Raw genomic sequence first — 14,553 nt, forward strand, 5'->3', positions numbered from 1 at the left:
AGGATGGAGCTGCTGTGAGCCCTATAATCAGAATCACTGTCCTGTGAGCTCTCAGAGGCAGCGGTCCAGTGATGCCATCCTTAGAATGCCGGGCCTGGAGTCAGGAAGAGTAGAGTTCAAATCCAGCCTTAGACACTTACTAGCTGGGTGACCCTGGACAAGTCACTTGACTTGTGTCTGCTGCCTCCCTAACCTCAGGGATATTGTGATGATCAACTGAGTAATATTTGTAAAGCACTTAGCAGGATGCCTGGCACACAGTAGGCACTTAATTAAAGCTTATTCCCTTCCCCTTCCCCTCTCCCTGGACACTGATGCTCTGCCCGAGGCAGGGAGACAACCGCCTCCAGCAGGTGCCTTGTCGCCTCCCTGGAAGAGCTGATCTGACTCCTGCTGTTACCCAGCTGGTTGGCCGTCAGTGTTTTTCACCCAGACCCGGTTTCGTGCCTTCCTTTGGTTTCTCATGTTGTCGCCTCTCAGTAGGGGCCTGGGGGGAACTTGGAGACCAGCTTCACTGGTCAGTCAGGGTTTCCACGAGGAACAACGTGGATCGGCATTCAAGGAAGTCCTGCTGGTGGCCTCGCCCTGAATGAAGGGAGGGGAGCGGCTTGACCACTGAGGGGCGGGGCTGTCCCCACTAGGGTGACGCAGAGCTTCCAGTCACTAGGGCAGCGGCACAAATGGGGCTTTTACTGGCAGAACTTTCCACGTGGAGAATTCTGCTCAGATCTGGGATGGAAGCAGGAGGTGGGTCAACAGGAAAACAAACCTCAGGATTTGGGGGTGTCTTGTTCTGTTTTCGTGGTTAGAACTGAATTTGCTGAAGGCCAGCCAGGGGACAAAGCGGGTGGGGCACGTTCCTTTTTTGGTTGGGCGGGGTGGGGAACACCTGTTTTCACTGGATAAGTCATTTCCAGGTATTCCCCTCCCCCTCACGCCCCCCATGGACTTACAAAGGAAAAAATAGTTCCTCCAATTCGAGGAGTCAGAGAGCTCGGCATATGGCACGTGCCCCACCCCTCTCCCTTAGCCCCCTACCTGTCCTAGCCTCCTCTCTTCTTTCCTTGGGTTCACTCTTACATGGTGCCCTCACGGCACGTCCCTCCCTCACCCGGCAGCCGCTCCCACGAAACTTTGCCCACTCTTAGGGCGTGACCTCCAGCCTCAGTTTGGTCATCTGTGAAATGGCAGGGTTGGATCCGCCAGCCTCCGAGGAACCTTCCGCCTCGGATTCTGTGGCACTCTTTCGTCCTGTGTCTCTCTGAATTGCCCCTAATTATCATTTCCTAGCTCACTGTAATATCCCACCCCCTTCCTATACCTGCCTTTGCTTAGCTCCTCTCAGCCCTCCCGGTCTGGACGTCCCTTTCACTTCTGAGACCCGACAAGTTGTGCCTAAGCCTTATCTAACCCTCTGTGGGTCAGTGCCAGTGTAGGGGCTGGCGGGGGGGGGGGGGGCGGGGGGAGGGGCGGGTGCCTCCAATTTAGCCCCTCCTCCTGAGCAATTCCTCCTTTATTCTGGGGTGTGCCAAGCCCCCACCCCCACCCAGTTTCCCCTCTCCCTCCTAATCTGCTTCTGAAAAGTGTTATCATCCGAGTGACTTTGGAGTCCCCAGACAGACCTTCCTTCCCTCACAGGGTACCCAACTCCGGCCTTCAGTTTCCATCTGACCACTTTGGCTGGACATCGGCTCGTCTCTGTCCGGGATGTTCGTATCTCCAGCCTGCCGGGTCATCGGCCAGCTCTCTGTACCGCTCTTTTAGAGACGGAGGGGGCTGTCTAATTCATGCTTGGGGTAGGAAGGGGTCGGTTGTTTATAGCATTTGCTGTTATGACTCCAGAGGGGCCTTGAAAGAGCCTATAATGATTTCATGATGCAAGCCGCCCCCCCCCCTCCGCCCCCTGCTGCGTCTGATTTTGAGCCAGGACACCCGAAGGCCACCAGGCTGACTCAGAAGCCTGGAACTTTGATTCCATGTTATTGAAGGCTGACCACGGCCTAGTAGATGGGTTCTGGAAAGGAATGATTCCCCAGGCGGCCAGCATAGCCTGGGCTTGGCTTTCCGGAGATGGCGGCTGCTTCCAGAAAGTAGGACTGAGATAAATAGCTGAGGTCATGCCCATTCTGGGTTCTCCAGATCAGCTGGTAAACTGAGGAATGCGCTGTTTAACCATGTCCTGGGGGGATGCAGAGAGGACGAGGCCCCACCCTGCCCCCAAGCCACCAGAAGGCAGGAAGAATGCTCCCAAACTCCTTATTAGGCTGGAGCGGATTCTCAGTCATTCGATAAACACGCATCGTTTTGGTGCCTGCTCTGTGGCTGCCAAGGTGCTCGGGGCTGGGGGTAGAGAGACAAAGAACGATCATGCCTGCCCTCGAGGAGCTTCCATTCTAACAGACGACACACAGGAGTGTAAATATGTGCTGAACAATAGGGAGAAAATAAGTAAGTCAAGAAACAAAGGAACATACGGTAAAAAGCTGCCATTAATACAGCTGTGTCCAAGAGCTGTTCATAGAATGCTAGGCTTAGAGCTGGCCCAGAGCTGACCTAGAGCTAGTCTAGAGCTAGTCTGGAGCAGGTCGGAACCTCAGAGGCTTCTAGTCCAAGCCCTTCTTTTACAGATAAGGAAACTGAGGTCCAGGGAGAGGAAATGATTTGTCCAAGGTCAGACAGTCTGTACGGGTCAGAGGTGGGATTTGAACTCGGGTTTTTGGACTCCAGAGCCACCTCAGGCGCCTTGTTCGGAGGGTCAAAGGCAATCATTGCTTATGTCAGAGTAGTTGCTGGGGATCTAGCCTGCCTCAGGTCTCCCGGCTCCAGCCCATCGTCCCTTCGGCCTCCAAGGCAAGTTCCAAAAGCATGTCTGCCCATATCGCCCCTCCCCCCCCCCAATTAATTCCAGCGGCCAGCTGGCGCACAGTAGGTGCTGCACACGTGTTACATGCTGTCATTTTTGTTGCTATTAGGGATATTAAGACAGAAAAACAACAATTTGTTTATGAACTTCAAAATAGATACAAAATAGACCAGGGTAACATGGTGGGGTGATCCAAGAGAGAGAGGCAAGAGAATGGGACAGATAATGAGAGTGCAGGCACCATGTTTAGTGACATGGGTGGGTGTCTGCACAAATATTGCCTTTGGGTTAATACCAGTAAAATACTGTAGATAATACTCCTTGTTGATAAAACAAAGTATATGAGAGGAGAAATGATGGAGGAAGAACCAATCTAAAAATTATATCCTTGATTGTAAATGGCTTGAATTTCTCTATAAAAAAGAAAAAAAATGTAATAAAATTTATGGGAGAAGCCCAAGAAAACCCCAAACCTCAAAACCATAATATGTTGCTAACAGTAAACACTCCAAAGACAGAATCTGCACATTGAGAATGACCAGATGAGGTCATATTTAGGAGGCTTCGGTTACCCCCAGGAAATCAAAGCAAAGTGGAATTCAAATTAAAAGGCATTGAGAGGAAAAGAAGGACAGCCTCATTCTCAACAGTATATATTTGGCCTTTTCTTCAATTTTTTTTTCCTTCAATCTTTTCATTTTTAGTATTTCTTGTATCATGGAATGATAGCTTTTGGTTTGACCCGTTCTGATATTCAAGGCATCCAACTATTGGATTAGATACCTTTTCTTCCAAGCTATTAATTCATCTTGCAGTACTTCTTTACCCAGCTGTTAGTTCATGTATGTAACATGACATTTCATATCTTCCTTTGTTTCCCCCAGGTGCTCGTGTGGCCAGGATAGTCTTTACTCTGAGACTCCCCTTGGCTTTGGGGAGTTAATGCTCTCCTTCCTGTCTTTACCTCTTGGACCTCTCTCGGGCCACAGAATTTCTCCAGGTGTTCAGCATTTTCTTCTGTTTACTCATGTCTGGCTGGACGCCTGGTGCTCAGATCCTTTCATCCTGTGGCACGGTTTGGGCAGGGCCTGTGTGGCCATCAGTGCAGGAGGCTCCTGCCTTCTCTATGAATTCCCGGATTTTGGTTCCTCCTCCCAGAGGCCCACCTTAGGTTCCCTGTCCTGAGCTGGACACTGGCTGTTTCACAGGCCCCTGTTGGAGGGTATTTGTCACACTGGTAGCAGGCCTTTTGCTAGACCCCAAGTTCTTAGCTTCTCAGGTATTGCCTTGGCCCTTTGTGGCTCTTCCTGGGTTAGGCACAAGTTGCCTGGTTGTTGCAGTTCAGGCCTAACTCTCTCTCCTGCTGTAGCTTGGGTGGGCTGCCCAGGCACTCTCTACACTAGTGTGGCTCTGTGCTTCCATAGGCTTGTCTCCTGCTTGGGTTCACTGGGCACCGAAACAGGTGCTGGGCTGGCTTTGTTTCCTGTGAAGGGTCCAGGCTGCTGATGAATGCCTTGCCTTCCCCTTGATCTGGTTGGTCTTTCCTTAGAGCATAAGGAGGATTCTGAACCAGATAGAGGCACATATAACTTTTCCTTGGCTTTCTGCATCATTATTCTCTCTGGTGCATTTTTTTTTAGAGATTTACTGGGGTGTGTATAGGGAATCTGGGCTCCCTTAGGTCCCACCACACTTCTGTCTTCCCACAATTCCCAGCACTGTCATTCTTAAAGACCCTCTTGACAATGAATGAAGTATACATACTCTCAGTAGTAGAAAAAATAAATTTTTTAATAAACTAGTGCTAAATTGCAATTACAGAAACAATTCTAGTGGGCGACCTCAACATCCTGCTAATAGAATATGAAAAATCAAACAGGAAATAAGGCAAAAAGAAATTATATCCATGACTTGAATGCTGAAAAAAACGTACATTTCAAAGATATATGGAAAGAATTGAACCAGAAACGTAATGAATAAACTGTCACTTTCAATATTCACTGCCTATTTCAAAAATTAATCATGGAATAAGGACATTGATTTTAAATTTCTTTATCCATCATATTACAGTGAAAATAATGATAAATATATTAGATGAAGACTGAAATTACTTGCTTAATAATGCTTGAGACAAAGACTAAATTACAGAAATAATTTTAAAAGTATTAAAGGTAACAATAGGTATAGAATACATAAAGATTAATGGTATAGGACAGAAGAGAGTGATATCCCTAGATATGTACATCCTTACAGGCCTTTCTTCGTCTGTTTCTCCTAGCTGCCTTAAGAATAGCACGGTGTCCAAAATGGGGGAGATTTTGGTGTCCCCCACCCTTTCAGGACAACTTATTAGTGTTGTGTCTGCTGGCAAATTGTAGGAAGGGTATTATATTGTCAAGTTGGAGTGAGCGCATCCAGAGGAGATTCAGGGAAGGAGAGTGGAGAGCACGCAGCAGTAGACTCTTAGTCGAAGGAATTGAAGAATGTTTTGCCTGAAAGAGAGAAGACGTGGGAGAAAGCGAAGGGATATCTGTCAGGTGGAGGAGGATTGGCTTTGTCTACTTGGTCCCAAAGCAGAGCCAGCAGCCAGCGTAGAAGGTGGTGGTGGCTGAGAAGGGAGGGTATGACTTATCTGAGGACAATCCGAGGTGCAAGGTGCAGCTGACCTGTGGATGCCTTAGGCTCCTCCTCCCTTCATGCTCTCATGCACAGCTATAAAACGTTCTTGTTTTCTAGGGAGAGGATTAGATGGTCTCTGAGGCCCCTTTCAGTTGAGAGAGCCTGCCTGTGATTCTGTAGGGCTGCTGAAATTTGAAAAAAATGTTTTTTCCAAGTCTTTAATGAAATTTTAAAAGTTCGCTGCTTAAAAAATGAGACCGACAACGCAGTGAAGAATGGAGGTGACTGGTTTTGGAGCAGGAGGGCTGCAGTTAAAGTCTAGCTCAGCATAAGGCCCTGGGCTAGTCACTGCCCCTCGGAGCCTTGGTTTTCTTATTTGTAAAACAAGGATTTGGGGCTGAATGCTCTCCAAGGTCTCTTCCAACGGCAAATCTGTGGTTACATTGTCCTAATTATCGCATTGAACTCAAGCACCCAATTTGACAGCAACAGAATTAAAAGAGAAATTAATGTAAAATTGATTTAATTAACAAATTTTAAAAAGAACTATTTTGAGGCCAATAAAATTCACCCTTATTTTTATATTGCATTTACATCATGATTTTATTAAGTCGTTAATCTCTCAGCCCAGCTTCTCCTCTGGGCAGCTGAGCTAACCTGAGACAGAGGGTGGAGGATGACTCGCCTGACCTGGTGCTGCAGAGGAGGCTGTGCAAAAGGTGCTTTGTCACCCTCAAAGGGCCGGATACAGGGAGCCACCATGGTTGTTATTGGAACTTCAGATCAGGAGAAACTTGAGGTTCAAACTGTATAAGGGATTTATGCAAGAGCACACCAGTAGCAAGTGACAGCTGTCACTGAGCACCAAATGCAGCACAGCTTATGTTTCTTGATCATGTCCCCCCACAGTGCCTAGAATTGTGCTGTGCTTGAGCTGAATGAATGAATGAATGGAGTGCGTGAGTGAAGGCACCACTTGGGCTCCAAAGAGGAGGATGCTGCCCCCAGGCCATGCCCACCCCGGTCAACCGTGCCCAGGGAAGCTGCCAGATGATGAACTCAGCGCCAATAAAGATGGTACCTCCCATGACAGCTGCTATGGCCACTGGGATGACCGCTTAAACAAGGGTGGGGTGCGACACAAGGGGATGCTCAGCTTCAGGATGCGGGGCTTTTCTAGGCCACAGCCTCCACCTTGCCCTTCCCAGCCCAGATTTGACCATTAGCACATGGTTGATGATTGGGAGGTTGGGTGAGTGCCGGGGTAACAGGAGGCTAATGAGCTGCCCTTTATCTTGTCTGAATGATGAAATGAAGGACCATGTGAAAGACCACTGGCTGCAGGGTGAAGGGCCTATTCCTGCTTCTGCCTTCCCCTTCCATCCAATGTTGAAGCAGTGGCATGGCACCCGGAGTTAGTGGGACCCAGCTAATTCACTATGATTTATGCTAGAAGCAGATCAGTCTGTGTCTTTGAGCCTTGGTTTATTTGTCTATAAAATGGGCATAAAAAGTTATGCTTTCTACTGAAGGTTTATTGTGAGGACTAAATGAGATCACGCCTACACAGTCCTTTGAGCTCAAGAAAATGCTGAAAATCACTGGACTGATCAAGGAATCTGTCCCTCCCCATCAGCTCGTGATATCTGGACATGATGGGCCTCAGCTAGCCCGTCTTCGTGGCTTCTTTTGGCTGAATGGTTCAGTAGTCCCCAACCCAGCTCAGTCAGTCAGGAAACAGTTATTAGGCACCTACTGTGTGCCAGGCATCATGCTGCTGCTGGGAACACAAAAACAAAAAATGACAGTCCCTGACCCTAGAGGGACTAATATCCCATCTCCTGCTGTGAGGAGACTCCCCACGCACACACTGTGTTCCCCAGGGCTCTGTGATGGGCACTTGTCTCTTGGCCTCGACTCTCACTTGTTCCCTTGACATCCCTCCGAGGTCCTCTGTGTAGGTGCCCTCTGTTTTCTCTGGACATATTCTCCAAGGATTAGCCCGAGACTCATTTCATCTACAAGGCCTTCTTTGAGCCGTCTGTCCTCCGGGGTCCTCCTTCTCTTCACTCAGAAGGCCCTCAGTATTTTGCAGCTTCGCTCTGCATACAGCTAGCATGCTGCCCTGGAAAAAGGCAGGTGCCCTGGCTTCTAGGCCGGGCTCTACACCGAGGAGCTGTTCAGCTGGGCACCAATCACTTCCTTGTTGCCATCCTTAAAATGGAGATGCTAAACTAACTAGATGCTCTGGAAGCTATTTTCCAGAGTTGGATTCTCTGAGTTTATTAAACACGCGCCCACACCCACACGCATACACCCCCCCCACACACACACTCACACACATGTATAGAGTGCATTTTTTGGTGACTTTGCAAACGTACATCTTTTCTCCAGTGCTTACCTGAAAGCCTGGCACATAGCAGGCATTTAATAAACGGTTGTTGGTTTCTCCACCAAATTGTGGCATTGTGTCAATGTTAGGTGTCATTCCTTTGTCACCAAGATACAGGAGAAGCTCTATCAGTGCTTGCTGAGTGGAATTCAGGCCAGGTAGGGGGAAGACTGGCTTCTGTTTTCATAGGAGACTCTTGGGTCAGAGAGATGAATGATGAAGAAAAGACTCCCTATGCTATGTTCGTGCTGTGTGAGTTTTGGAGAAGATGTTTTTTTTTTTTTTTTTAAATGCAGACCTCTGGCTTCTTCTGTGTAGGGAATTCTCTGTGTGGAAACTTCTTCCATGGACCCTGATCAACACTTGAACTGTAACTTGGAGTTTCAGAAGGTTTTCTAGGGCACAGAGAAAGTGAAAAACGTGTCCAAGGTGTCAGGAGTGAGACTCGAACTCAGGTCTTCCTGGCTCCAAGATGAGTCTGCGTTCATTGTGTCATGCTCCCTTAACAAAGAACAGAAAGTCGATAATGTGCCACGTGAACATTTCTGAGTTTGGGGCCATCTGGGCATGCGTAGCTCCTCCTTGGGGTTAGTGCTGTTCATTCTCTCCCTTCACTCATGAGTAGTTTATAGAATCTGAAGGCACTAGACGTCCCCAACACATCCTAGTTGGACCCCTCGTGTTCCACTTGTAGGCCAGATGGCCTCTTCTGAGACATGATGCCACGTGGGCCTTCTTGCTTTGGCCGTGACCTGGTCTAGGCATTCTGGTCACTGCCGACTTCAAGATTGTTTTTTTCTAGTTTTTCCTCTTTTCTCTCCCAACATTACTTCATGTAAGTCCATACAAAGAAAAATCATCAAGGTGGGAAATGCCTACCCTTGACTGTCAGTGCTTGTTGGCTCTCCATGGAGGACCAGCAGGATCAAAATCTGCCAATTGCCCCACCTCTGTGTGGGTTTGAAATGAAGTTAAATCAGGATTCTATTAGGTGAATGAAAGAAAAACAGGGAGAAAGAAAAAAGAGGGAAAGGGATGAAAATGTGGGTTTTTGTATGGGTAGGGGAATCTGTGATCGATGGGGTTGGCAAAAAGATGCCATATGTACAGCTCTCCTTAGTCCTGTGCCCTTTCCCCCAAGGTAGGCCTCCTCTCTCGAGCTTCTTATTCCTTTTTAATTCTGTGGCCATCTAACGGGAAGTGCCCATTCCCCAGGCGCTGACTGAGACAATCTCCTTGCTTGTCCTGTGTACTTTGGGGAGGCTGATGTGCCCTGGCAGAGCGTGCCACAGAGGACATGTCCATGTGCCCCAAACTGTCGCCCCCATTTCTCTTCCCAGGGACATTCCAGCATAACCTAGCAACAAGCACACTTCATACTGCCCTCCTCCTCCCAGCCCCCAGGACTTCTTTCAGGCTGAAACCTTGAAGAGAATGCAGACAGTCATGCAAGAGAAAGGAGAAGGTTTCCCATCTGAAATAAATCTCGGAGATGATGAAATGATGGATGAGAATAACAAAGCAGAATCTGGCTCGAGCTTAGTCAAATAAACACTTTCATTTGCAATAAGAGCCTGGGAAGGCCTGGCCGGTGTTCTGCACAGGCCTCTGCCACATCACCTCTCCTGGCCCCAGGCCTGGGACAGAAGCTGGGCTCTTGCATCCTGATCTGGAGAACAGGACGAGCCGCACTGTGGACATCTGACAACAAAGTGATTGTCTGCCTCGATGAGGGGGCCGAGCTGGTGTGGGAGACAGCTGCCAGTGGGGAAGGAAAGGCCTCAGGATCTTTCTGCAAAATCCATTCATGAGGTCCGTGCAGACACTGAGTTGTCTCCTGTAAAAAACCCAAACCCAGCAGAGGCATCCTCTGGAGGGAACCTCCTTTGAATGGTAGTGTGATGCGGCCTCCTCTGAAGGCAAATGTGGCAGGTGGGAGGGGGGCCACAGCAGGCAGAATATTAGGGGGCCCCAGCAGGCACGATGAGGGGCCACAGAAAGCAGGATGTTGGGGGGTATGGCAGGCAGGATAAGGGGCCCGGCTGGCAGGATGTTGGGGGCCACAGCAGGAAGGATGGTGGGGGCCATGGCAGGCAGGATGGGGAGCACGGCAGTCAGGAGTAGGGCTACAGCAGGATGGGGGGCACAGCAGGCAGGATGGTGGGGGCCATGGCAGGCAGGAAGGGGAGCACGGCAGGCGGGAGGGGAGCTACAGCAGGATGGGGGGGTCACAGCAGGCAGGATGAAGGGAACCAGTGGGGGCTTTCATGGGTTCTCTCATCACCGTTTACCTTTGATTCCCATCCCTTGGCTTGGTTTGATTTCCAGCACATAGTAATGTATGCACTAAGTACTTAATAAATGCTCATTGTTGAAAAGAATGTGTTTGTATTATATATAGTATCTATTTTCCCCACTACCATACCCCACCCCTTTTAAAGGACTAGTGTTAGGCTTGTTTTGTGGGTGGTGGGTGAGGTTTCCTGGGTGGGCCTGGGATGCTGGGACTGGAAAAGTGATGAGAATGAATAAATAACCTTCCTAATGATGTTACGTGCATAGCTTCATTTGAGTCTTTCAACAGTTCTGGGAGGGAGGTCTTTAACCTCCATTTTACAGACTGGGACACTGAGGCTTTGTGGGGTGGAGTGGGGGGAGGGTATAGTGAGAAGCAAAGTGCCAAGGTCGGAAGACTTGGGTGTGAGCCCTGCTGCCTGTGTGACCTTGGGCCAGTCACTGCACCACTGTGGGCTTCCTCAGTTTCCCTGGCACTAAAATGAGGTCCTTGGACGTGATGACCTCTAAGGCCTCTTCTAGCTCTCGATCTCTGATGTCCAGCCTGTGACAGGTCCCAGGGAACACCCAGCCCAGGTCTTCCCAACCCCAGTCCAGGCACCTCCGTGAAGGCAGAGGGGGTGTATCTGGGATGTAGAGGTGGCCCTTTCTCACCCATCAGTGTTGTCTGTCATGGGAAGAGTTTAGGGTTTCGGCTGGGAGTCTGGACACAAAACCCGCTTTTCCCAGACTCCCCTTTCTCTCAGTTTTCCCTAATACCTCCAGGCATTATGTTGGGGAGGCGGGGCAAATGCCCCGTGTTCATTAAAGCAGGGCTAGGGCCTCCTGGGTCCTGCTTCTTTAATGGACTCCCCCTGACTCAGGGTCCCTGCTTGAGGCTGTGTCTGTTTCCTTAAAGAAGCGTCCTGTCTGGTGTGGATGCATTCTTGGACAAGGGGATTTCTGGCTGGAAGAAGCCCTTCCCCCACAGGCTGCTGAGAGACCTTCTCCTTGGTGATACCAGCTGACCTGGGCTAGGAGGGGGCATGCCCTGGTTGGGGGGGTACACAGATCTTTTTAAGTCATCCCAACTGCTTTGCTTGTTTTAATGCACTTTTACGAGAAAGTGGCTAAATGGGGCAGTGGAGAGAGCTAGACCTGGGTTCAAGTCCTGCCTCAGAGACTGACTAGGTGAGTGAGCCCTAGCAAGTCACTTAAATGTGAAGTGCCTCAGTTTCCCCATTTGTAAAGTGAGCGGGCTGGAGCTCTGGCCCCCAGATTTCCTTCCACATCTGGAGCTAGGATCCCATGAGACGGACATTCATAACTGTGAGTCACAGTACGGTGCCCCAGCCCAAGGTGGGTGTTCAGAGAGGACCAGGAGGGCTTCCTCCCCTGAGAGCTGGGCAGAAGGCAAAGGGCCCCAGGTTTAGAGCCAGAAGGCACTTCAGACGCTATCTCCTCCAACCCCCCCCCCCCGCCCCACAATTTTATAGATGAGGAAAGAAATGGCTTGTCCCTGGGCATACAGTCAGCTGGGGGCAGAGCCTGGAGCCGATTTCTAAAGCAAGGCAGCAGGGTCTCCGGAGTCTGAGTGACTGATTAATCATATGATCCTGTTCTGCTAAATGCCCCTTCCCCGGGTCCGTTTGATTCCCCAGGGCCCTGTGTCTCCCATCTGCAGTCACTGGTCAGTGCTCTGGATCCTAGAGGAGGCTGGGCCCCTCCACCCCCAGGCCCCAGCCTCCGCTGGATCGTGCAAGGGGACGATGATGTGAAGCCAAGTTTTCTGGGGGAAGGATTGGGGGGGAGCCCAGAGTCTGGGGGCCTTCCTTCCCAGCTGGGAGGTGGGGTCAGTCTGCTGAGGCAGGCTCAGGGAGGGGGTGGTAGCCAAACATCTCATGATCACTTTGTCCCAGGACATTTTGCAATCATGTTCTTGGCCTGCCCTTAGTCAGAGTGAATAAGTGTGAGTCTGATTTAATTCATCTCAACAGTGATGCTTTGGGCCTGTTTATTCCTCCATTGGCACTGATGCTCCCTGGGCAGCAGAGGCAGCCCTAATGAGCCCCCCAATAACCATTTCCTGAGACCCGGGCAGGGCTGGTGCTGGCATCAAGTATGTCAGTGCCACAGATGTGGAATGATGCCTGTACCTCAACTGCACAATGTCGCCGTGGGTCAGGCAGCCAGCCCAGGCGCTCGGTCATCAGAAGGGCCATAAATGGTATCCTAGGGTCCCCAGCCATCCTTTGGGGATGGGAATCAGAGGACCTGGGTTCAAATTTCATTTCTGACTGTTATTACCTCAATGACCTCAAGGGATTCTGGGCCTCAGCTTGCTCGTCTCTAATTCGAGGGAATTGAGCTGAGCAATGGCTAAAGCGTGTTCTGGCCTAATCTGTGATTTAGTCCCATAGCGGATTAAATTAAGGTGGGACGAGGAGTCAGGAAGACGCGAGTTCAGATCATTCCCCTTCCCAGCCTTGTGACCTGGGACAAGTCTAGGCCTCACTGTTCTTTTCTGTCAGTAGAGAGGGATGTGCTAGGCGACCCCGAGGATCCCTCCCAGCTCTGAGCCTGTGATGCTGTGCGAGCTTGGCCAAAGAGGCCTTCCTCAGTTTACTTACCTGTAAAATGAGAGCACTGGACTCGATGCTTCCTAAGATTCTTTCTAACAGACTCTTTTTTTACATTGAGGGCCATGGGTATTTGTGAGTCCCTGGCCCAGTTCTGTTCATCATTCTGTGCGAGTGACTCGGATGAAGGTCCAGCCGGTGAGCTCATTCCATCTGCAGACACCATGAAGCTAGAGAGGATGGCTTGGCAGCGTCCCTGGACATCGCCACTGATTAGAGCAATGGGCAATCGAGGAAGAAGATGGACCTGTAGGAGGGATAAGTGCAGTCTGATACAGGAGTCCAGACCCTCACTTCTCCAGGCCTCCCATCCTTCACTCCCCTCGTTGTCCTCGGGCCGTGCTGAGAACCAGTGTTTTTCCCAGCTGCATAAGCACAGCTTTGGTGGAGTGTCCAACAAGGGGAGGGTTCTGTGCACATAGAGTGCACATAGAATGCTGAGATGGCCAGAGGGTGACAAAGATCCAGCCCTGGAGCCAAGCAGGAGACAGGGCCAGAGGCCGGGCATGCACCCGCTGCCAGAGGAGTGGAGGAGTGGTTGAGGATGAAGGGGCAGGAAGTCCTGATAGGGTGGATGGTGCTGGACCCGGTGATTTCCAGGGGTCTTTCTAGCTGTTCCCCTCTCCCTCCCCTCTGATAGAGCAGACAGCGCTGGGCCCAGTGATTTCTAGGGGTCTTTCTAGCTCCTCTTTTCCCCCTCCTCCCAGTAGGATGTGGGATCCTTCAGGGGGAGACTCAGTCTTGGAGACTTGGAGAAACACCAGCGTCAGCCAGTACGTGTTTAGCGTTGGAGAGTCAGCAGAGGGCTGGACAAATCTCATCTCATGCTCATGATTGTGCCTGTGATGTGGGGCACAGAGGTAACCAGTGTCTGAGGCACAATCGACTCCCAGCCCGGAGCTCACCACTAGGCCGCCTTCTTTTCTTCTAAAGACTGACTGGAAACCTGCTATTTCATTTACAGAAAACTTAAGTTCTTTATCTATGAAATTGTATGCATTGAAATGAATTTAAATGTCACAGTTACTAAGCAAGGCCAATCTGTCAGACGCTGTGACAGATCTGTCACAGACACTGGGAGAAGGGACTCTGAGGCTGGATTTCCACTTTTTGGAAATTAACAAGCCCTGGACGTGTGTCTCCGTCTGTCGGGCTGACATGGTAGAGGAGCCGGTCCAGTTCAGTTCTCCCAATATCCCCTGGCTCACATGAAGAGCCTTCACCCCAGGATTCTGGAAAGGTGGAAGGAGACCTGGAAGGAGCCATCGATGAGCCCCCAATGGTCTCTGGGGGATGCCAGTCCTGTCTGGAATCTTCCCCACTTGTCCCCTCTTTCAGACCTCCTGGAAGATGATCCCAAAATGCCTCCCCAATCATTCTGCCTCCTCATGGTCCCATTTGCCTCTGGGTCAGCCTCTCCCCTTTGTCTGTCGGGTCTGCTTTTGAAGCAGGGCTGCTACTTTGACTTTACCATCAGTGCCCTCTGGCACATCTTGCTAATGCATTTACAAATTAAACTCCTGTTGTCCTCAGACGTCCTGTCTCTCTTCTTGGCAAAGCAGCCACGTGTTTGCCAGCTGAGGGGGCTGCCGGGCCATACCAGGGTGGTTCTTGGTCCTAAGGAGGCTGGAGAAGGGATGACTTTGTGGTGGGCTGTCGTGTGGGGCAAAGGCAAGGCTTGTTCTCCTTGGTGCTAGAGGAAAGGGAAAGGTTCTTAGCCATGAGAGTTGTCTGGAAGGGGGCTGGGCTGCCTCAGGAGGTAGAGG

The 14,553-nt window shown here is 50.3% G+C and overlaps 1 protein-coding gene across 3 annotated transcripts in view; it reads left to right on the forward strand.

The window, feature by feature from the left end:
- The window catches only part of ELMO1 (engulfment and cell motility 1), a 405,316-nt gene that overhangs the window by 105,986 nt on the left and 284,777 nt on the right, over positions 1–14,553 (forward strand). The gene's annotated exons all lie outside the window — the stretch shown is intronic.

The sequence above is a fragment of the Trichosurus vulpecula genome, chromosome 9 (assembly GCF_011100635.1).
Source record: "Trichosurus vulpecula isolate mTriVul1 chromosome 9, mTriVul1.pri, whole genome shotgun sequence".
NCBI classification, from domain to species: Eukaryota; Metazoa; Chordata; class Mammalia; order Diprotodontia; family Phalangeridae; genus Trichosurus; species Trichosurus vulpecula.